This window comes from Bubalus kerabau, chromosome 7, assembly GCF_029407905.1.
Source record: "Bubalus kerabau isolate K-KA32 ecotype Philippines breed swamp buffalo chromosome 7, PCC_UOA_SB_1v2, whole genome shotgun sequence".
NCBI classification, from domain to species: domain Eukaryota; kingdom Metazoa; phylum Chordata; class Mammalia; order Artiodactyla; family Bovidae; genus Bubalus; species Bubalus kerabau.
The window spans coordinates 43,988,693-44,012,653 of record NC_073630.1 but is presented as its reverse complement, the minus strand read 5'-3'; the positions used below and the strand labels follow the sequence as shown (position 1 = coordinate 44,012,653).

The window sequence follows — 23,961 nt, the reverse complement described above, 5'->3', positions numbered from 1 at the left end:
AGATACATTATCCAATTGTGACCAAAGAAACCAAAAAGGACACACAAATAGATATATAGTGTAAGTAGAACTTGCAGAAAGAAGACAAAGAAACTGCATAGTTTTATCTCTGCTAAAATGAAAACTGTGTTCATTTTGCTCCTTTATTCTACAAAAAGAACAATTATTTAACAAGCATGATGCAATGACATGAGTTACAGAAATGAAAATCAGAAATCCTAAATTTTAATTGGTAGTTCCTAAGAGCCTGGATTAAAACTCAACATTAAAAAGACTAAGATCATGGCATGGGTCCCATCACTTCGTAGAAAATATTAATAGAAGTGGAAAAGTTGAAGCAGTGTCAGATTTTCTTTTCTTGGGCTCCAAAAGTCACTGCAGGTGGTGACTGCAGCCATGAAATTAAAAGACACTTACTCCTTGGAAGAAAAGCTATGACAAACCTAGATAGCATATTAAAAAGCAGAGATATCACTTTGCCGACAAACATGGTGCTGGAGAAGACTCTTGATAGTCCCTTGGACTGCAAGGAGTTCAAACTCTTCAATCCTAAAGGAAATAAATCCTGAATATTCACTGGAAGGCTTGATGCTGAAGCTCCAATACTTGGGCCACCTGATGCAAAGAGCCAATCCATTACAAAAGATCCTGATGCTGGGAAAGATTGAAGGCAAAAAGAGAAGGAAGCGACAGATGATGAGATAGTTAGCTAACATCATCAACTCAATGGACATGAGTTTAAGCAAACTCTGGGAGATAGTTAAGGACTGGAAAGCCTGGTGTGCTGCAGTCCATGGGGTCGCAGGTCAGACATGACTTAGCAACTAAACAACAATAGCAAGTACCTGGCATGTGCTGTTGGGCCTGCAAACATTTTTCCATTTAATGCCTCTTAAGACCCTGATTGGCTTCCCTGGTGGCTCAGAGGGTAAGGCATCTGCCTGCAATGTGGGAGACCCAGGTTCGATCCCTGGGTTGGGAAGTTCCCCTGGAGAAGGAAATGCCAACCCACTCCAGTATTCTTGCCTGGAGAATCCCATGGACATGTAGGCTGATAGGCTACAGTCCATGGGGTCACAAAGAGTCAGACACGACTGAGCGACTTCCCTTCACTTCAAGACCCTGAGAGGTAAATGCAGCCATTATCTTGATTTCACATATGAACAACTTGAGGCTAAGCAAGTTAAGGTCCAGATCTGAGTGCAAAGGCTGCATAACTAATTGCTCATTTTACTCCACTGCTTTCCCTTTAATGTTTTCAGGACCTATGACCTTGGCCAAGTTACATAACTTCTGCAAACCTCACTGATTTATTCATCTCTCCATTAATCCATTTATTAATTTCTTCACAAATTCTTTCAATAAATAGTTACTGAGCACCTACTGAGAGCCATTCACTGGACAAAGAACTACAAAGACTTGTTTATAAAAAGAAAAGTTAAAAATGTCATAGGGGTCAGATGAAATTATATACTAAAGAGGTTTTATAGTCTAAAATGCCAGTCAGGCCACAGCTACTTCTGATAAAAACTGCCATGGATATATTGCCATCATTGTCCTGGTACCATATGATTTTCATCACACCCATCCAAGCCAGAGCTTACTGTTGTCCTCAAAACAGCTCCTTATCCTGGGCAGTGAACTGATCTGATACAACAAATCTTCTCAGTGGGTACCCATCATCTTGGAGAATGACTCATCAGTCAAATCAAGTGAGTGAGTCATTCCTATATCAGCAAGTTGGAATGTGGGATGCCCAAAATGAGATTCTCAGAAAGTAGAAGCAGCAGAAGCAGACAGGCTAGCAGAATGGGTGTAAAGACTTGGGAAATTACACGGCATTCTAGAGAACATTCCAATTTTTGATGATGTCTATTTATACCCATGACTTTTCTTGCTTTCATGGTCAGAATATATCTCAGACCTTAAGATCTTTCAGGAAACACAGTACAAGATTCTAACTTCTTTTAAAACTGTAAAGCATATACATATGAAATTTGTTACCACCATTAAAATTACTAACAAGTGCCACAGTTTGGGTCAAGTTCATTAAATAATGGAAAATTTAAACTTTTGGCTAGGATTTACTGATCTCCTTATGTGGCTATGTTGCAGCATTATCTTTCAGTGGTTGCTTTCTATTAATAATATTGAGCTTTTGGGGGTTATTTTCATCCATTTATCAGCCCACAACTCTGAATCAATTACTGAAATCCTTGGTGACACTTTTTGTCAGTATAATTGTTAAGAGTTATCTAGAGTCTTTTTTTTTTCCTTTATTTATTTACTTTACAATATTGTATTGGTTAGAGTCTCATATCTTACTTTTAGTCAGCTTTGTATTAGTATAATTTATGAGAAATAAAATTTATTTTAAATATACAATTCAAAGACTTTTAACAAATGTTTGTCGTCCTGTTGCCAATATACCTATCATAATGCAGAATTATTCCACTGTCCCCAAAAGTTCCCTCATGACCCTGGCTGTCAATTTCTCTCTGGGTCTCGACCACTGGCAACTACTGATGTATTTACTTTAATTTTGCTTCTCCTAGAATATCATATAAAGAATATTGCAGCATGGAGTCCTTTATGTCTAGCTGCTCTCACTTGGCATGAGGTTTCTGAGAGTTGTTATAAGTACCAATACCTCAGTACTTTTTATTGCTGAGAAGTAGAATTCCATTGTCTATAGATACCACTACATTTGTTAAATCATAGTAATAGCTGATAAACAATGAGTTCTTTTCTACTGTTTGACTATTATTTTAACAGCTACACTGAATATTTGCATATAAATTTGTGTGTGAACAAAAATTCCATTTCTCTTGGGAAAAAACATGAGAGGGGTAAGCAATTTGCATATTGCAACCTTGACAAGCCCAATTATTAGTCTGAATGCATTTTTTGATGATTCCTCAAGATTTTCTACCAAAAAAAGAAAAACAATAATTGTAGAGAGTTCGCTTCTTCCTTACGAAGATGTATAATTTTTCCTTAGACTTACCGGTTTGGCTAGGATATTCTATACACTGTCAAATAGGAGTGGTCAGAGTGGACATACTTGGTTTGCTCTTGAACTTAGAGGAAGAGCATTTTACTATATTGGAGAATGATAACTGTAAGGTTTTTCAATGATGCCTTTTATAAGTTTGCAGAAGTTCCCCTCTATTTGTAGCTTGCCAAGAGTTTCTACCATGAGTGAGTTCTAAATGTTAAATATTTTCCGTTTTTAAAAAATCTGCTAATATGTCAACTGCAATGATTGATTTTTCAAAATTTAAAGCAAACTTGCATTCCTGGGATAAAACCGAGTTGGTCATGATGTATTACGTTTTTTACCTATTGCTACAGTGATTACAATTTTTGAAAAGGGATATTGCATATATGTTCATGAGGGATACTGGATTACCTTTTTTTTAATGGAGCTGTCTGATTTTATTATCCCATGTTTTGGGAAGTAGTCTGTCTTTCTCCATTTTCTGAAAAGGTCTATGTAGACTTGACATTATTTCTTCGATAAAGGTTGGTAGAATTTGCAGTGAAGACATCTGGCTTTGGAGATTTTTTTGTTTTTTGTTTGGTGGAGAGCATTTCTTTTTTAAATAGACGTTAATTTTTAGAACAGGTCTCAGTTCACAGCAAAACTGGACAGAAAAATACAGAGATTTCCCACATCCTCCTTGCCTCACACATACAAGCACAGCCTTCAGTGTTACCTCATTCTATAAAACTTTAAAAAACATTGACAATCACATACTGATTTCATTTGCCTGACACACTGTTTCCCTTTGCTCTCAATCTGAGGTTCACCTCAAGGGCCTTAGCAGCCATGGATCGGTTTCTGCTCCCAATTCATTTATTCCCTGATGTAGAATGTGGATATATGACTATTGTCCTCAAAGGCGAGAAATGGCATCTATGGACATTGAAGCAATCAAGCTTACATGTACCCCTACGTCTTGTCAACAACGTGCTGGAAATCTGGTGCCTTCTTGGACGTGAAACCCTCAGGAGTGAGGGACTCACCACCTCACAAGTAGTTATTACATTTAAAGCATTCCTACTCTTAAACCATTCATTTGTGGGAGGATATATAAGTTCACAGAGGCTGAAGAAGGAGTTGATTAGGCAGTTACGTGCAATCAACACCAAAATCCAGGTAATCTGATCTCAAATAGCGTCAGAGTTCTTTATTTGTGGTCCTCAATAAGCTCTGGGCTTCACTGGTGGCTCCGATGTAAAGGATCTGCCTGCAATGCAGGATACCAGAGTTCAATCCCTGGGTTGGGAAGATGTCCTGGAGAAAGAAATGGCAACCCATTCCAGTATTTTTGCCTGGAGAATCCCATGGACAGAGGAACCTGGCGGGCTACAGTCCATGGGGTCACAAAGAGTCGGGCACACCTGAGCGACTAGCACACACATACTTAGCTCAAAGAATCTATAGGGATCCTGAGATCTTAAAGTTGGCAATAGTGGGCTAGAATATGAAAAACGAAACATCTGACCTTTTAATCCTTGCCACTGTCATATTTCTTCCTCAGAAATGTACAAAGTCTAAAATAAAACTCTAAAATTAGACCTTTTCAGGGTTAATATGCAGATGTAACTGTAATGATTAGGTCATTAAAAAGATGAAAAATAAACTGAATAATCATAGTAAAATATTCTTAAAATATAAATATTTTTCAGGCTTCTATATATATGCCAGGAAAAAGGAAATCAACAAAGCTGTATGTGTTCACCGTCACAGAATCTGCATGTTTGAGTTGTTCACTAGTCTTTTGGATAGTCTCTCACATGCAGTGAGAGACTGCAGAACTTGAAGAACACAACTCTGATGCCACTTTTGCTCTAAGAATTATACAATGCATGTGTGTTCTACTATTAATCTACGTAAAATCTGAATGGGAAAAATATGATGAGCAACAAAAAAATGCTAGCTTCTCAAGCTAAAATGCCTAGAAATTACAACTAATTGTTTAATACCACTTATATACATACACATTAGCCCTGTAACAACTGTTTCACCATGTTTTATCACTCCATTTTTTTCTAATCAGACCATCAATGATGATGTAAGCAGGGAAAAAAGCAATAAAAAAAGGCTAAATCTCAAATTTGACAACACCATATTGATGTTGGAAATGTTAACAGATTTCAATTCTGTGGCTTATTGACACAGAATTTTTAGATTTGGCAGAAAAGTGATTGATGTACTGAGTGAACATAAACCCCGAGTTTATACTGTCACATCTAAGAAACCATAAATCTTTCCAAGGTATTAATGTACAAAAATTCAGTAACAATTGAAGCTATGTTTCCTGTTTACTGTCTCTAGAAGAAACAGGAAAATAAGGAATGAAGCTGCAAAGGATAGGGTAAGGGGGAGAAAGGGAAAGAAAGGGGAGAGAGGAGACAGGAGGAAGGAAAGTGAAGAATGAAACAGTGAAAGGGAGGACAGGAAAGGAACCACAGGAATGGGAAAGGAGGTCTCAGTTAGCAAAAGATGCCATTTACCACCTGGAGGGGCAGCAGGAAATGACTCTTAGGTAATAAACAGGATTGACATGCTTAGGAAGAGGCTATTTCAGTGCTGAAGAGCAGAGAAATGGCAACCTAAATCAAAAGTCCAAATACAAAAAGTAGTTGGGGTGAAATTGAAAGCAACAGATTAAAGCATCATTTTATCCATTTCTTCTGTAAGCAATCTTTCTCTTCCCACAAATAATAAGCGAGTTGGGAAAGTAAATGTTGCTGAAGACAACTGAGTACCTGTGAGACATAAGTGAAGTATGTGCCACTGACATTCTCTTACCCTCAAGAGGCTTAGGGGCCAGAAGGGTACCACTGAGGTTACAAAGGTGGTAACAAAGGCCTCCTTAGCCAACTTTCCTGTCCCTCTCCTCTCCTCCTCTCCAAGTGAGATTGTTGGAACTGTTGATCTCTAAGTTCCATCATAGCTCGGAAAAATATAACTATGATTTTTAGTAAGAGGCAACTAAAAGTAGAAATGTAGCTTCAATTTAAGAAGTGAAAATATAAGCACATGATGGAAAAAATGGGCTTTGGCATTTTCTCCTAAGTATCAAAAATATGCCAAAACAGTTCTGGGCAACGACTGTTACCTGTCAAAGGGGCAGCTACTTCCATTCAAATTTCCTCCTTATTCTCACCTATCTTGTCTAAACATTTAACTTTTATACAACAGAAAATGAGCATCTTTTTAAAAAATTGAGCACTGTTATGCATTCATTTGGAGAAGGAATTCTTGCCCGGAAAACCCACGGGCAGAGGATGGGTTATAGTCCATGGGGTTGCAAACAGTCGGACGTGACAGCATGCACACACGTGCATTCAATTATGCCCCACTCCAATTCATTTGTTGAAGTCTTATCCTCGGTACTTCAGATATGACCTTACTGGGAAATAAGGTTGCCATAGATGTAACTAGTTAAGATGAGGTCACTAGGTTGGGCCCTAATCCAGCTTCCCTGGTAGCTCAGCTGGTAAAGAATCCACCTGCAATGCAGCAGACCCAGTTGGATTCTTGGGTCAGGAAGATCCGCTAGAGAACCCACTCCAGTATTCTTGGGTTTCCTTGGTGGCTCAGCCGGTAAAGAATCCACCTGCTAGGCGGGAGGCCTGGATTCAGTTCCTGGGTTGGGAAGATTCCCTGGAGAAGGGAATGGCTACTCATTCCTGTATTCTAGCCTGGAGAATCCCACGGACTGTATAGTCCACAAGGTTGCAAAGAATTGGACACAACTAAGCGATTTTTACTTTACTAATCCAATATGATTAGCATCCTTGTAAAACAGGGAAATTTAGACACAGAGACATGCATCTAGGGAAGATAATATACCAAGAGATTCAGGGAGAAGACTGACCATCTATAAGGCAAGGAGAGAGGCCAGGAACAGATCCTTCTCTCACAGTCCCCAGAAAGAATCAACCTTGCAGGCACATTTCTTTCGGACTTCTGTTCTCCAGAGCTGTGAAGTAATAAATTCCATTGTTTAATCCACCCAGTTTGTGTTATTCTGACACGCACCCCTAACAAACCAATAGAAGTACTCTCAAAGTACTTTCCTCTAAGCATCCTGCCTATATCAATACATATAATCTCACTGTACCTTCATAAGGTAGGTATTAGTCGAAAGCCCACTTTTACACAAATGGGAAAGCTGAGACACACAAAAGTGATGCTAAATTTCATGTTCCATAAGTGTCAGAGCCAGGATCCCAACAGTCAGTTTACCTCAGAGTCCATGAGCTTCGTCACCATACCTACAGCCTCTCACAGAGAACAGCCCCTAAGAGACAAACTCTGCCAGGTTTTGCTAATACTTCTTCTAGATGCTGCTCACTGTTCACCCTGCCGAAAACCTTCCTGCCTCAGATGGCTCCAGCCAACCACTCCATATCTCATTACCATTCCTGGAATGGGCTGTGCATCTCCTATGTGTACTCCAGAGAAGCACTTACTATATGGTATTATAACTGCTATTCAGTTGCTTGTTTCTCCCAGTAGATTTGGAGTCCTTGGAGCAACTGAATAGGGTCATTCATGCTCATTTATATATCTGTATAAAAATGCCATTTTATATATTGGTTTACTTTTAAATCTTAGGAGTAAACCTAGCACATCAAAAGAATTCAATGTATATTTGTCAAATGAGTAGATAACTGCTAAAGGAAGTCCTAAGGAATTCTGTTGGCGTTAACTTGAGGAGCTATACACACATACATATACCCACGTATATTACATACACACATAAAAGCAATGGGCCTTCCCCAGTGGCTCAGACAGTAAAGAGTCTGCCTGCAATGAGGAAGACCCAGGTTTGATCCCTGGGTTGGGAAGATCCCCTGGAGAAGTAAATGACAAGAAGGAAATGAAACTACAGTATTCCTGCCTGGAAAATCCCATGGACAGAGGAGCATCACCAGGGTTGCAAAAGAGTCAGATACAACTAAGTGACTAACACATATTAGCTATATGAAAAGACAGACAAGATTTTAGAATGAATGACACCAATGACACATTAATAACCATTAATACTGGTTATTATTAAACTTAGATTTGAAACAGAAAACACTTAACTTCCTTGAAAACTTTCTTTCAGAGAAATGGAATAGACTATTTGTAAAACACTGCATACACTAGAAAGTTAGGCATTTCAAAATTGGGGTTCACGTTTCATATAATTATAAACTGAAATCCAGGAGAGCTGATCCAAGAGAAATCAACAACAGACTTAAAATCAGTGGCAAAAAGTGGTTTTCTTGAGTGTGATAATAAAAGCAGGATTAGTTGATGTTTTTCTTCCAGCAATGAACATTTGGTTCTATCTTTCAGAAAGCTGCCAAACTAATTTTGATCATAAATTCCCTAGCAATTCTAAAATGCCATGGGAAGAGAGGTCAAAGACAGATGTGTTAGTTGAAAGAAGTGACTCAGGATTAGAAATGCTGCTTTGCATATAAATATAATGACATTTAGCATCCCGCACCTATTATTTACAAGGAACTGAAAATGGGAAAATAATATTTGTATATGTAAACACGCTCCCACAATAAATCCGTATCTGGTGGTTTTTTAAAAGGCAACTTGTAAGGTTTATAAAATAATATGTTCATCCCATTATAGACACATTTTGAAAAATGGCATTTCAGAATAAAAGATATATAAGTTAAGAGATCTTTTCAAACTTTATATAGAGAAATACTACTCAACATCAATACGATTGCTTCCAAGTTCGGTATTAAGATGCTTGAAGCTGTGAATGGCCTTAAGTATCTCCTTTTCTATGCTTTGTTTTATCTTACCCAGTATTTGTAGATGTGTAAAACTGGGAGAGTAGACATATCAGCAAGGATCATAAAAATGGAAAATAAATATTTTTCTCTAGTTTAAAAGTAAAAATTTAGCAGGATCCATCCAGCAGTCATGTACAGATGTGAGAGTTGGATCATAAAGAAGGCAGAGCAACAAACAATTGATGCTTTCAAATTGTGGTGCTGGAGAAGACTTTTGAAAGTCCGTTGGACTTCAAAGAGATCAGATCAGTCAATCCTAAAAGAAATTAACCCTGAATACTCATTGGAAGGACTAATGCTGAAGCTCCAATACTTTGTCCATCTGATGTGAAGAGTCAAGTTATTGGAAAAGACCCTGATGCTGGGAAAGACTGAAGGCAGAGAGAGAAGGGGATGACAGATGATGAGATGGTTTAGATATCATCAGTGATTCAGATGGATATGAATCTGAGCAAACTCAGGGAGATAGGGGAGGACAGAGGAGCCTGGTGTACCACAGTCCATGCAGTCGCAAAGAGTCAGACATGACTTAGCGACCGAACAACACCATGCTATAGTACAGAGGAAAATATAAAAATTAGCAAAGACTACCCTGGTATGACTCCATTCTACACAGTTGTTCTCTGAATAGTAGCTGTTTATCTCTGTGTGCTTTCTCTTCCACATAATTGCACACTACCTGCCCATGGAAGATTGGACAGACATGGACATGAGCCCCCAAGGCCCCACAACTATCTTTTTTGGTTGTGAACTAAAGGCTGACAAAGATTATCCCTTTAAGGTGGATAATGGTGAAAATGAGCGTCAGTCATCTTTAAGAATGATCAGTTAGAAATATACCATGTTCATGGATTGGAAGACTCAATATAGTGAAAATGAGTATACTACCCAAAGCAATCTATAGATTCAATGCAATCCCTATCAAGCTACCAACAGCATTCTTCACAGAGCTAGAACAAATAATTTCACAATTTGTATGGAAAAACAAAAAACCTCAAATAGCCAAAGCGATCTTGAGAAAGAAGCATGGAACTGGAGGAATCAACCTACCTGACTTCAGGCTCTACTACAAAGCCACAGTTATCAAGACAGTTTGGTACTGGCACAAAGACAGAAATATAGATCAATGGAACAAAATAGAAAGCCCAGAGATAAATCCACGCACATATGGACACCTTATCTTTGACAAAGGAGGCAAGAATATACAATGGATTAAAGACAATCTCTTTAACAAGTGGTGCTGGGAACTCTGGTCAACCACTTGTAAAAGAATGAAATTAGAACACTTTCTAACACCATACACAAAAATAAACTCAAAATGGATTAAAGATCTAAAAGTAAGACCAGAAACTATAAAACTCCTAGAGGAGAACATAGGCAAAACACTCTCTGACATACATCACAGCAGGATCCTCTATGACCCACCTCCCAGAATATTGGAAATAAAAGCAAAAATAAACAAATGGGACCTAATTAACCTTAAAAGCTTCTGCACATCAAAGGAAACTATTAGCAAGGTGAAAAGACAGCCTTCAGAATGGGAGAAGATAATAGCAAATGAAGCAACTGACAAACAACTAATCTCGAGAATATACAAGCAACTCCTAAAGCTCAACTCCAGAAAAATAAATGACCCAATCAAAAAATGGGCCAAAGAACTAAACAGACATTTCTCCAAAGAAGACATACAGATGGCTAACAAACACATGAAAAGATGCTCAACATCACTCATTATCAGAGAAATGCAAATCAAAACCACTATGAGGTACCATTTCATGCCAGTCAGAATGGCTGCGATCCAAAAGTCTACAAGTAATAAATGCTGGAGAGGGTGTGGAGAAAAGGGAACCCTCTTACACTGTTGGTGGGAATGCAAACTAGTACGGCCACTATGGAGAACAGTGTGGAGATTCCTTAAAAAAACTGGAAATAGACCTGCCTTATGATCCAGCAATCCCACTGCTGGGCATACACACTGAGGAAACCAGAAGGGAAAGAGACACATGTACCCCAATGTTCATCGCAGCACTGTTTATAATAGCCAGGACATGGAAGCAACCTAGATGTCCATCAGCAGATGAATGGATAAGAAAGCTGTGGTACATATACACAATGCAGTACTACTCAGCCATTAAAAAGAACACATTTGAATCAGTTCTAATGAGGTGGATGAAACTGGAGCCTATTATACAGAGTGAAGTAAGCCAGAAAGAAAAACACCAATATAGTGTACTAACGCATATATATGGAATTTAGAAAGATGGTAACAATAACCTTGTGTACGAGACAGCAAAAGAGACACTGATGTATAGAACAGTCCTATGGAGTCTGTGGGAGAGGGAGAGGGTGGGAAGATTTGGGAGAATGGCATTGAAACATGTAAAATATCATGTATGAAATGAGTTGCCAGTCCAGGTTCGATGCACGATACTGGATGCTTGGGGCTGGTGCACTGGGACGACCCAGAGGGATGGAATGGGGAGGGAGGAGGGAGGAGGGTTCAGGATGGGGAACACATGTATACCTGTGGCGGATTCATTTTGATATTTGGCAAAACTAATACAGTTATGTAAAGTTTAAAAATAAAATTTAAAAAAAAAAAAAAAAAAAAGAATGATCAGTTTGGAGCTGGTTCAACAGACCCAGTGCATGCTGTTGAAGCAAAGGCAATGATTCATGGAGGCAGTCCAATTAAAGCGATGCAAGCAACTTTGAAAACGTCTATATAGCCAACAGTGTCCCTTAGGGGTTTTGAAGTAACACCACCCGTGGGCCTGTGGTTGAAGTACGGGTCAGGGCCTTTGTGTATCCGTGGACAGCACTTAGTAGCTGTGAAGGAAGATGCAGAGTCAGAAGACGAAGAGGAGGAGGATGTGAATCTGGAAATCATTTCACAAAATAAGCAAAACTTGCTGCTGAAGATGAAGATGGTGATGACGATGAAGGTGATGATGGTCCTGATGATGAATCAGCTGAAGGGAAAGTTCCAGTAAAGAAATCTACTTGAGATACTCTGGCCAGAAGTGCAAAAGAATCAAACCAGAATGGAAAAGACTCAAAATCATCAGTACCAAGATCAAAAGGTCAAGACTCGTTCAAAAAAAAAACAAAACAGGAAAAGACTCCTAAAACATGGGAAGGACCTAGCTTTGTAGAAGACATTAAAGTAAAAATGCAAGCAAGTGTAGAAAAAGAGGGTATCCTTCTCAAAGTGGAGGCCAAGTTCATCAGTTATGTGAACAACTGTATCCAGGTGACTTATCAAGAGGCTATTTAGATCTACGACAGTGGAGGAAGTCTATTTAAGAAAATAGTTTAAACTCTTTGTTAAAATCTTCAATCTTATTTCATTTCTGTAACAGGTGCTATCTGGCTGCCCTTTTTACAATGCAGAGTGAGAACTTTCCCTACCATGTCTGATAAATGATGTTCAGGTTCCATCGCTAAGAATGTGTTGTCCAAAATGTTTTGTTTGTTTGTTTCTTTGTTTAGTTGCTGAAGATGGAACTCACCCTTTGCTTGGTTTTCTAAGTATGTATGGAATGTTATGATAAGACATAGTAGTAGTGGTGGTCAGACAAAAGGAAATGAAGGGGAGGCAAAAATATATATGTGAAATATACTCAGTTATCTTTTTTTAATTAGCTAAGATCATTCACACTTACAAATAGAACAATGTTAACTTTGGAAGTAGAGAATCTAAAGAACGGTTGTACTAAACTGTATTTCATCCTTTACTCTTTGGGTTCTTTTTCCACTCTAATTTTTATGAATTTAACGAGGCCTACAAGAATGCCCAGTAATCATTCTAAGACCACCAACTCTGAAAGCAGATAAACACAGGTCTGAGGCCAAGTTCTGCCCTTTATGCACCATTTGACATCAAGCTAATTCCTCTTATATATATATATATATATAAATATATATTCCCCCATGTGGATAATGGGAATAAAAATCAACCCATCCCCAGAACTGGTTTGAAGACTAAATGAAATTAGGCTTCCAAGTATCTGACATAGTGGTGGTACAAGTAAAGAATTCCCCTTAAGTATTAGACATTAAAAGACTGTAAAAGTTTGGCTTAAGAATAAGATGGCCGGTACTCTTTTAGCCCACTCAAAGGAACAGAGTGATGATTACAGTGATGGAGGACTGAAATTTCTCTTTTTGCTAAAAATGTATGACACAGAATATTTATTAATGAAACCGAAGTGGCTAGGTATGTTTTTCTGAGTTCTTCCTCATAATTTAAATAAGTAAATATGCCATCACCAGGCAAGTTAAGACACAGTATTTTTGTGAATCCATATATATGGAAAGTGGCCCCCAAACAACATTCATTGCCTATTCAGTGAATGAAAAATAATTTGTTACCCATCTCCTTTTGGTAAGGTACAAGGCTGGGTGCCAATGAAAATCCCATGGGGTTTTTGAACCTTGGGTAAGCATTAGGGCAACAAACGATGTGTGTCTGAGAGGGCATAAAGTGCCCTGGGAGATGGTCCAGGGAAGGGGTGGGGGCATCTTACAGAGTCATTCTGGCAGCTCTTGAAGAAAAGATGAGAGAGGACAGCAGAGCAAACCTTATGACACCCCCATGAGGATGAAAAAAAGTGTTCCTTTCTCAATACAGGCACATAAATGTATCTTCTGTTGAAAAACATGCTTTGCTCTTTTTTCATAATTAATATACAAATGTGTGTGTGAATGTTAATGGATGTGAGTGGGTGTGTGTGGCACGTGATCTCTGAGTTTGTGGAAATGTGTACGTGTGTGCATTTGAATGTTTATGTCACTGTGTGTGGGGTGTGCATGGCCATGTGAGAGTGGGTACGTGTTTGAGTGTGCGTGAATGGGGGGTTTCACTGACCTCTGAATGGTGCCCCTTAGATGGGTGTCTTGTGCATTCTGCTGCTGCTGCTAAGTTGCTTCAGTCGTGTCCTACTGTGCGAACCCACAGACAGCAGCCCATCAAGCACCACTGTCCCTGGGATTCTCTAGAGCCTGCAAAACTGTAAGTGGAGCTCCAAGAAAGAGGTGAGCCAACAAGAGGTTAGGAAGACCAACTAGAAACTATGTCATCCCAAAAGAACTGAGATGGTCTTTGCTAGAGGTGGAGATTTGTTGAAAGAAAAGTAATATTATTTGAAAGGTATTTATGAAAGTGATGCCTAGCGACTTGATCATTAAGAGGATGCTGAGGTGGCATCGAGTTTAGGATAGTAAATAAATACATAAATATCATTTATCAATCATGTGCTTTCTCCAAATCTCCAAAATTTACCCATGGGATTGGAACATGGGAGCCTGTAACATGGGAGCCTCCATGTTACAGGAAATGTAGAAAGTTTACTTGCTCAAGACTACAACACTAATAAATGATGACACTGGTATTTGAATCTAGCTCAGTCCAATTCCAAAACAGATGCTTGTAGTCTGTCAGAGCTATTCATCGAGGTTGTGAATTCAGGAAATATAGGGTAGTTTGAGGGGAAAGAAAAGGAATTATCTTTCACTCCTGCTAACTTTGGGATCCCCATGCAGGTCTAAATGAAATTGTCCAGGAAAGCTGAGGATTTCAATCTTGGAACCACTTAAAGTCTAGAATTAAAACTCCTGACTCAGCAAATCATATTGCTGGTCCCAGGCCCATACTCCACCATCTAAAAAACTTGTATCATGAATGCACAGAGGAGTATTATTTAGGAAAGCTGTACCCTCATAATATGCTCATTCTTCCTGTGTATTTTACCTCATTTAACCAGACGCATTGAGTGATTCAGAAAGGACGAGAATTATTAGGCCAGAAATGCAAGAACAAAAAAGAATGTTTTAATTTTCAAAACAGAATTTTTGAGTTTACTCCAGCCAATCTTTGTGGAAAGAGAAAGGAGTTTTCTACATTTTGAAAGCTCTCTGTCACAGATCAAGAATGAAACCTGGTCAACAGAGATCATCTAGTTTTAGCTGCAGATATGATGTGAGGCAGTGGTTCTCAAACTTTGGCAGACATCACAATCACCGGGAGGGCATGCTGAAACCCTGCTTCCAGGCCCCTCCCCTAGATGTTCTGATTCAGTGATTGGGGTTAGGACTGGAGAATTTTCATTCCTAGCGATTTCTCTTATGATGTGGTATTGCTAGTACAGAGTACTCAGAATCATTCGTGTAAGAAAAGTCTTCTTGTTCCTGGCGCCTCCCTATACAAAATAGAAAACCTTTCAAGGAAAGAAAAACAACAGAGATCTGGAAGGGATATAAAAGTGAAAGTGTTACTCGCTCAGTCATGTCTAACTCTTTGTGATCCCATGGACTACAGCTTGCCAGGCTCCTCTATCGATGGGGTTCTCCAGGCAAGAATACTGGAGTGGGTAGCTCTTCCCTTCTCCAGGAGTTCTTTTTAACTCAGGGATGGAACTTAAGTCTCCTGAGCTGCAGGCAGATTCTTTACCAGAAGGGACATAACTAGGCTGAAAACGATACACAAGTGTCATAAAAGAAGATACCAAAGTTCTTCAGTCAGGAAAGCAGAAGCTTAACATATAGTCACTTCCACTGTCCCAGGTATGAGTGACAGGGGCAAGCTGAGACTGGCCTTGTGCTTTACTTCTTTTAATATCCAGCACAATGCAAAAGCAGTGAGGCAGGAGAGGGAGAGGAACAGGGAGGACCGTGCACAGACGCACCTGACATAGCTATCTGATCTGGGATCGCTGTGCATGAAACCCAATCAATCCTGTGTGCCTGGAAAAGATGAAACACGTCAAGAAGGGCAGGTAAAGAGCGGTCAATCCAAAGATTCTAGAGATTGGGGGTTAGCAAACACTTTCTTAAAATGGATTTAACAGTGAGACTTCCCTGGCAGTCCAGTGGTTAAGACTCTATGTTGCCAATGCAAGGAGTATGGATTCCATCTCACCAAAAATAAACAAATAAATGATAAAATAAAATTGAGTTAACACAGGCTTCAGCAATACGTGAACCGTGAACTTCCAGAGGTTCAAGCTGGTTTTAGAAACGGCAGAGGAACCAGAGATCAGATTGCCAACATCCGCTGGATCATGGAAAAAGCAAGAGAGTTCCAGAAAAATATCTATTTCTGCTTTAGTGACTATGCCAAAGCCTTGACTGTGTGGATCACAATAAACTGGAAAATTCTTCAAGAGATGGGAATACCAGAACACCTGACCTGCCTCTTGAGAAATCTGTATGCAAGTCAGGAAGCAACAGTTAGAACTGGACATGAAACAACAGACTGGTTCCAATAGGAAAAGGAGTACGTCAAGGCTGTATATTGTCACCCTACTTATTTAACTTATATGCAGAGCACATCATGAGAAACACTGGGCTGAAGGAAGCACAAGCTGGAATCAGGATTGCCAGAAGAAATAACAATAACCTCAGATATGCAGATGACACCACCTTTATGGCAGAAAGTGAAGAAGAACTAAAGAGGCTCTTGATGAAAGTGAAAGAGGAGAGTGAAAAAGTTGGCTTAAAGCTCAACATTCAGAAAATGAAGATCATGGCATCCGGTCCCACCACTTCATGGGAAATAGATGGGGAAACAGTGGAAACAGTGTCAGACTTTATTTTTCTGGGCTCCAAAATCACTGCAGATGGTGATTGCAGCCATGAAATTAAAAGATGCTTACTCCTTGGAAGGAAAGTTATGACCAACCTAGGCAGCATATTAAAAAGCAGAGACATTACTTTGCCAACAAAGGTCCATCTAGTCAAGGCTATGGTTTTTCCAGTGGTCATGTATGTATGTGAGAGTTGGACTGTAAAGAAAGCTGAGCGCTGAAGAATTGATGCTTTTGAACTGTCGTGTTGGAGAAGACTCTTGAGAATCCCTTGGACTGCGAGGAGATCCAACCAGTTCATCCTAAAGGAGATCAGTCCTGGGTGTTCGTTGGAGGGACTGATGTTGAAGCTGAAACTCCAGTACTTTGGCCACCTGATGCGAAGAGCTGATTCATTGGAAAAGACCCTGATGCTGGGAAAGATTGAGGGCAGGAGGAGGAAGGGACGACAGAGGATGGGATGGTTGGATGGCATCACTGACTCGGTGGACATGGGTTTGGGTAGACTCCGGGAGTTGGTGATGGACAGGGAGGCCTGGCATGCTGCGGTTCATGGGGTCACAAAGAGTTGGACACAATTGAGCGACTGAACTGAACACTGGTTTATAACATTAAATATTTCAGGTGTACATTATATTTCAATTTCTGTATTCATAGTGTGCTTACCACCAAGGACAGGGAAGCCTAGCGTGCTCCAGTTCATGGGGTTGCAAAGAGCTGGATACAACTTAGTGGCTGAACAACAACAAAAATTCCCCTATAGTGTGTTCACCACCAAAGGTTTAGTTTCCATCAGTCATCATATAGATGACCTCTTTTACCCCTATCACCTTCCCCCAGTCCTCTTCCCCCTTTGGTAACCTCTTTCCCCTTTAGAACCATTTGTTCTCTGTATCTAGGTATTTGCTTTTGCTTTGTGTTTTTTGTTGTATTTCCCACATGAGTAAAATCACACAGCATTTGTCTTTGTCATCTGAGTCATTTCACTTAAAATAATATCCACAAGCTCCATCTATGTTGTCACAAATGGCAGAATTTCATCTTTTTTATGGCTAAATAGTATGCCATTGTGTGTATATGTATCTATACATATAACACAGCTTCTTTATTTCATATGTCGATGGACATTCAGGTGGTTTCCATATCTTGGCTATCGTAAATAATGATGGAATGAACATAGACACACGGGTGCCTATATTTTTTTGAATTAATGTTTTTGTATTTTTCAAAGAAATGCCTAGAAGTGGAATATCTGGTTCATATGGTATTTCTATTTTTAATTTTTTTAAGAATTGCAATACTATTGTCCATAATGGCTGCACCAAAGAATATAACCAACAACAATGTATAACGATTCTCTTTTCTCCACATCTCTAACACTTGTTCTTATCTTTTGGACAACAATCATTATAAAATGCATGAAGTGATATCTTATTGTAGTTTTGATTTTCACTTCCATAATAATTTGTGATGCTGAACATCTTCCCACGTGCTACACTGGCCATCTGTATATCCTTTTGGGAAAAATGTCTATTTAGGTCTCAAGCCAATTTTTCAATTAAGTTGTTTGTTTTGTCATAGTTGAGTTGTGTAAGTTCTTTATATTTTTGGGATATTAACCCCTTTTTGGATATGAGTTGCAAGTATCTTCTCCCAATTGGTAGATTATCTTTTCATCTTGCCTTCCTTGGAAAGGCTTTATTTTTTTCTTAATATCTAAAAGATACCTTTACTGGGTAGTACTTTCTTGGCTGATATTTTTTATCATTCAATATTTTGATTATGTCATTCCATTCACTGTTGGCATGTTGAGTTTCTGCTGAAAAATATGCTCATAGCTTAATGGGGGCCCCTTTATAGGTTACCGTCTTTCTTTCCTGTTTGCCTTTAATATTCTTCCTCTGTCACTGACTTTTGAAAATTTTAATATGTCTTAGAGGTGTTTTTGCACTGAGGTAACTAAGGGTGCTCTTAGCTTCATGAACTTGTATAATCCAGTTCCCACCCCAGGTCTGAGAAGTTCTCAGTAATTTCTTTAAATAAACTCTCTGCACCCTTCTCCCTCTCCATTATCTTTATGCTGCCTTTCCTAATGGAGTCAAATAGTTCTCATAAAATTTCCTCATTTAAAAAGAGCTCAGTTAGCTCTCCTCTTCTACCTAAATCATTTTCATATTTGTATCTTCGAGTTCACCAGTTCTCTCTGCCACATGATCTGCTCTATTTACAGTGTTTTCTAGGGCATTCTTCATCTCACTTATTGAATTCTTCAGCTCCAAATTTCTGTTTTGTTCTTTTTTAGATTTTCAATCTTCTTGGCAGAATATCCCTTCTGCTCACCGACTTTATTCTTGCACTCACTGAACTTCCTTTTTGAGTTTTCTTGTAGCTTGTAAAGTTTCTTCATAACAACTATTTTGAATTGTCTATCAGTTAGACAGCAATATAACATGACTTTTAAGTTTGGATGTTGGAGAACTTTGATTATCACTTTGTAATGCTGTGTTACTGGTAGTTTTTCATGATGCTTGAATAGCTGTTCCTCTGCCAGCATACTTGAAGTAGCAAACATCTTTCTTATTCAGGTAACGCTTTTTTAAAAAAAAGCTATACTTATACATCGTGATCCTGCTCAGTCGCTGAATCATGTCCGACTCTTAGGACCCTATGGACTGTTGCCCACCAGCCCACTTGTCCATGGAATTTTCCAGACAAGAATACTGGGGTGGGTTGCCATTTCCTCCTCTAAGAGGGCTTCCCTACTGAAAGATTGAACCTGCATCTCCTGCATTGGCAGGTGGATTCTTTACCAGTGAGCTACCTGCAAGCTCATACGTATACATATATCCCTTCTTTTTGGATTTCCTTCCCATTTTCTACTCTGATTCTAACAATCCGATAGGTTGGGTATTATAAGTTTTTCTTTTATCTTTCAGTAGGTGGTGCTATAGCACAAGTTTTTTGATTTCTCCTATCTGAGCAGCCTCTCATAGATTTGAGAACCAGCACTTTACACCCTCTAACGCCTCTTCCAGACATGTTGCCAGTGCCCTCCGTGCTGCTGCTCATGCCTTCAGGGTCACTGATGCCTTGCTGTTGCCTACTGCCAGTGTCGTTGCCTCTGGCATTGCTGCTGGGTTTACTGAGCTTGCACCACAACAGGGGGTGGGGGAGGATGGGAGGAGCCAGAATTGCAGGTGCTGGCTCAGATGATAAAGAGTCTGCCTGCAGTATAGGAGACCCAGGTTCCATAACTGGGTTGGGAAGACACCCTGGAAGAGGGCATGGCAACCCAGTCCAGTATCCTGGCCTAGAGAATCCCACGGACAGAGGAGCCTGGTGGCTGCAGTACATGGGGTCGCACAGAGTCAGACAGGACTGAGTGATAAGTGATGAACACCTTCACTTTCTTTTTCTTTCCCGGTTGCTGGGTTTCTGGGTACCACTGCCTCAGGCAGGGGGCCCAGAGTTATGTGTGTTGCTGCAACTGGAGGAATGAGGAGGGGGGAGCAGGGGGTGTGTCACAAGTCCTGCCATTACTGATGCCTGGTTCCTTGAGATCCCTGAGGCTGCTGAGGCTGGGAAGCTGGAATCATGTGCCCTGCTATCTCTGCTACTACTAGATTCTCTGGGGCTGCAGGCACAGTGAGAGCTAGGGGGCCAAAACTGCAGGCATCACTTTGGCTGTTCTCTCAGCTCTGCCTCCTCTTGGTGTTCAGTCCACCAGCTTCAGATACACAAATATGCAGCTCTCCCCAGCATCCTGGTGTGAGGAATAGAGAAGCCTTTGTTGAGATATGTATGTTTTACTATGTGCAGACTGAGAGGAAGAGACAAAGAGAGCACAGCATCTCCTACTGCCATGATGCTGACCTTCCTCGAGCCAAACGTTTTCTGAAAAGGGCCAGGAGGTAAATGTTTGAGATGCCGTGCAATCTTCGTAGAAACTACTACCCTATGTTGCTGTAGAACTAAAACAGACATAAATAATGCACACATGGATTGGTGTGGCTGGATTTTGCCCACAGCAGCTGGATTTTGTTTGCATGCCGTAGTTTGCCAACCCCTGCTATACACAATGGGGATCTCAAAATTCAGTAGCAAAGGAACCTCTTTTCAAGCCTATATAAGCTTTACCATCCTCAAATGGCCAAACCTTGGTGGAAAAGAACATAAGATATTTGGGGGCAATACAAGTTGTCCTCTCAAGACAATATTAGACAATACCTCTGACCCCAGAGAAATCCAAGAGGACAAACACAACACAAAGAATAGAAGCATCTTGCTCTTATTATAGGACATGGGGATTTAGCCCTTCTCTCAGCTCAGAAGGTAAAGAATCAGAAGGTAAAAACCTGGGTTCAATCCCTGGGTTGGAAGATCCCCTGGAGAAGGGAATGGCAACCCACTCCAGTATTCTTGCCTGGAGAATTCCATGGACAGAGGAGCCTGGTGGGCTACAGTCCATGGGATCATACAGAGTCAGACACGACTGATCAACTTTCACTTCACTCAGCACCAATTTGGGAAAAAAAAATAGGAGTGCAGATTCGTTGAGAGAAGACACCTTCTTGACATGGAATAGGAACTTCAAATTGACTAAGGACTTAGTCAACTGCAATTGAATGCATCTGAAAGAGACCAATATACACCAAAGGTGGCTGAAATAAATTTGTTCAGCAAAGTTACTTTCTCCATCAGTGTAGACAGAATATAGTTATTGACAAGTAGAATACTGTTTTTGTATAACTGAGTGTCATGTATAAATCCCCACCACATTACAGAAGAAAAAAATCACTTATGGTATCCTATAGGTTCACAGGGGACCTCCTAAAATTGGGAGTCAGGATATAAAACATGTCCTCAGAACAAATGATGTCAAATATAAAGGTTCCCTTAATTCCTCATATTTACTACTCTCAGAGCACCTATCAAATTTTATCATGAGCATTCTTTTTACCTTTTCATATTTCTGCCACTGGATCAAATGCCTCAATTGTAAGAACTACTTAAAAGGAGTTTTCTAGATCCCCAAATAAGACTCGGGGCACAGAGCAGGTATTTGAATTTTATGTTGCATTTATTTAAATTGATTTTACTTGACTTGAATTAAACGTATTGCTGTGAAACATCTTCATTGACTTGGTCTAGTGGCATATTCTGAGCACAACATTATAGAGAGATTGTTGTGGTTTACCACAAACACTTATAATTATTGTCAATTACCTTAAAAAAAAGTCAGAAATTGTGTTCAGACATTTCTTTCCAGCAGGCTACTGTGAACCTTAATCTGAGTCAGTCTGTTAAATTTCTAGTTTTAGAAATTCTCTTGCATCTCTCCTTCCATCCCACCCCTTGCCTACTCATCTTTTTCTATCTCATCGCACCATTTAAAAAAATCAGAAAAACACTACACTACAGAGCTAGATTATATAAGTGGTTTTGGCTTCACTAAAGAGTCCCATTAAAAGTTGCTCAGCTTCAGGAATCAGGTTTAAAGAACTACATAAAGCATGGACACAGAATCTGTCAAGTAAGACTTCTTATTGAATACAACTATCAAGTTTTCAAGAATGGAAAGAAGAGAGAAAGTAAGAAGAAAAGAGCAGTACTGTTGGCCTTCCTTTGCAAACCAATCAATCTTCAAAAGAAAACCAAGAGGAATGCTTCTACAGGGCAGACCCCCTGAAATCAGTTCCAAGCCTTATTACCCCCGTAAGAATGGACTGAAAGGACCCAGCTTTAGGACGCTTTGCCTGACAGGTTCAGCGTGCTTTCTGGAGACATAATGACTCGGTGCAGCAGTGACAAAGCGGCAAGCACGCTTCAAGTTCATCCTTTCCTTACCCCAAACACTGAAAGCGAAAGGCAGGAGGGCAATGACGGTGAACTTCTCAGAAATCTTTAGTAAACTGAGTTATTCCAGGCAAATGGAAAAAAATCAGGAGAAATAAATGGTACAATCTTTCACCCCACAACTCTTCTGAATCAATCAACAGGGTAACAGAAATAAAATGTGTAAATAAACTTGTCTTATTTGGAATTACATGCTTTTGTTTAGGGTGTTTTCTGAGAGGCCTAAAGATGTATCAAATGCCTCCTTATTTGGTTTAAAATCAGATCAGATCAGATCAGTCGCTCAGTCGTGTCCGACTCTTTGCGACCCCATGAATCGCAGCACGCCAGGCCTCCCTGTCCATCACCAACTTCCGGAATTCACTCAGACTCATGTCCATCGAGTCAGTGATGCCATCCAGCCAGCTCATCCTCTGTCGTCCCCTTCTCTTCTTGCCCCCAATCCCTCCCAGCATCAGAGTCTTTCCCAATGAGTCAACTATTCTCATGAGGTGTAAAATAAATAGGGCTGAATATTTTCTGGTCTTACATTTAGATCTTTAATCCATTTTGAGTTTATTTTTGTGTATGGTGTTAGAAAGTGTTCTAGTTTCATTCTTTTACAAGTTGTTGACCAGTTTTCCCAGCACCACTTGTTAAAGAGATTGTCTTTTCTCCATTGTATATTCTTGTCTCCTTTGTCAAAGATAAGGTGTCCATAGGTGCATGGATTTATCTCTGGGCTTTTTATTTTATTCCATTGATCTATATTTCTGTCTTTGTGCCAGTACCATACTGTCTTGATGACTGTGGCTTTGTAGTAGAGCCTGAACTCAGGCAGGTTGATTCCTCCAGTTCCATTCATTTCCTTAAATCTCTTATTTCCATAGAGTTGAATACACCACTATGCACTTTTCTAAGAAGCTTTAAGAAAGCAAATGGTTGGTTCCCTGAATACATTCTACTTGCTAACTATGTCATCACTTGTTATTTTCTGTATCAGATTAACATTTTCTTTAAGTATAGAGGAAAAACATTTTAATTACCTTCACTAAAAGTGCATTTACCTTCCACTTTGTGCCTTAGCATAGAGGAGGCACTCAATATATATTTGCTTAAACGGCAATTGGTGAGATAGCATATTTTGGGATATGATTCTGGGTTGAAATTCCTTGTTTTTTAAAAAATTGAACGACTTATCTACTGGGAATTCAAATGGTTTCAAAATATAGAATGGCATTGTATGATCTAAATACAGCTTTTGAGACACTGAAACACTACCTGGCTTTCTCCTCTCTTCTTATAGGTCAACTCAGTTCTTATCCTAATTTTCCTCTCATTTCTTTAAATACTTACTGAGCGCCTACTTACTTTGTCAGAGGCGTACACTTCGAATAAAAAAGAAAAAAAGGAAAAATAGCAGCTATTATTTTGCCTGCACAAGATTTATCCCCAACATCACCTATGATTGTGGTGGGACAACCAATTATAGTCCTCTCTACCCATGGGTCACCAGAATGGTCATATGACCTAGGCTTAGCCAATCTTAACATTCTATTCTCTGCCTGGTTTAGTTAAAGGGTAGAAATGTGGTCAATCAAGGCTAATCATATTTCTTCCAGAAACATTTGATAAATGCATTTGGGAGCAAGAGGGGCTCCCTGACTCTGTTACAATGAAAACAGTTTAGTTCAGTCACTCAGTTGTGTCCAAC

General features: G+C 39.6%; 1 protein-coding gene and 1 pseudogene across 1 annotated transcript in view; one reads left to right on the top strand and one right to left on the bottom strand.

Moving 5' to 3' along the window:
* Positions 1 to 23,961, bottom strand: part of SLIT2 (slit guidance ligand 2) — a 402,319-nt gene that overhangs the window by 253,454 nt on the left and 124,904 nt on the right. The gene's annotated exons all lie outside the window — the stretch shown is intronic.
* Positions 9,512 to 12,132, top strand: LOC129657355 (nucleophosmin-like; annotated as a pseudogene).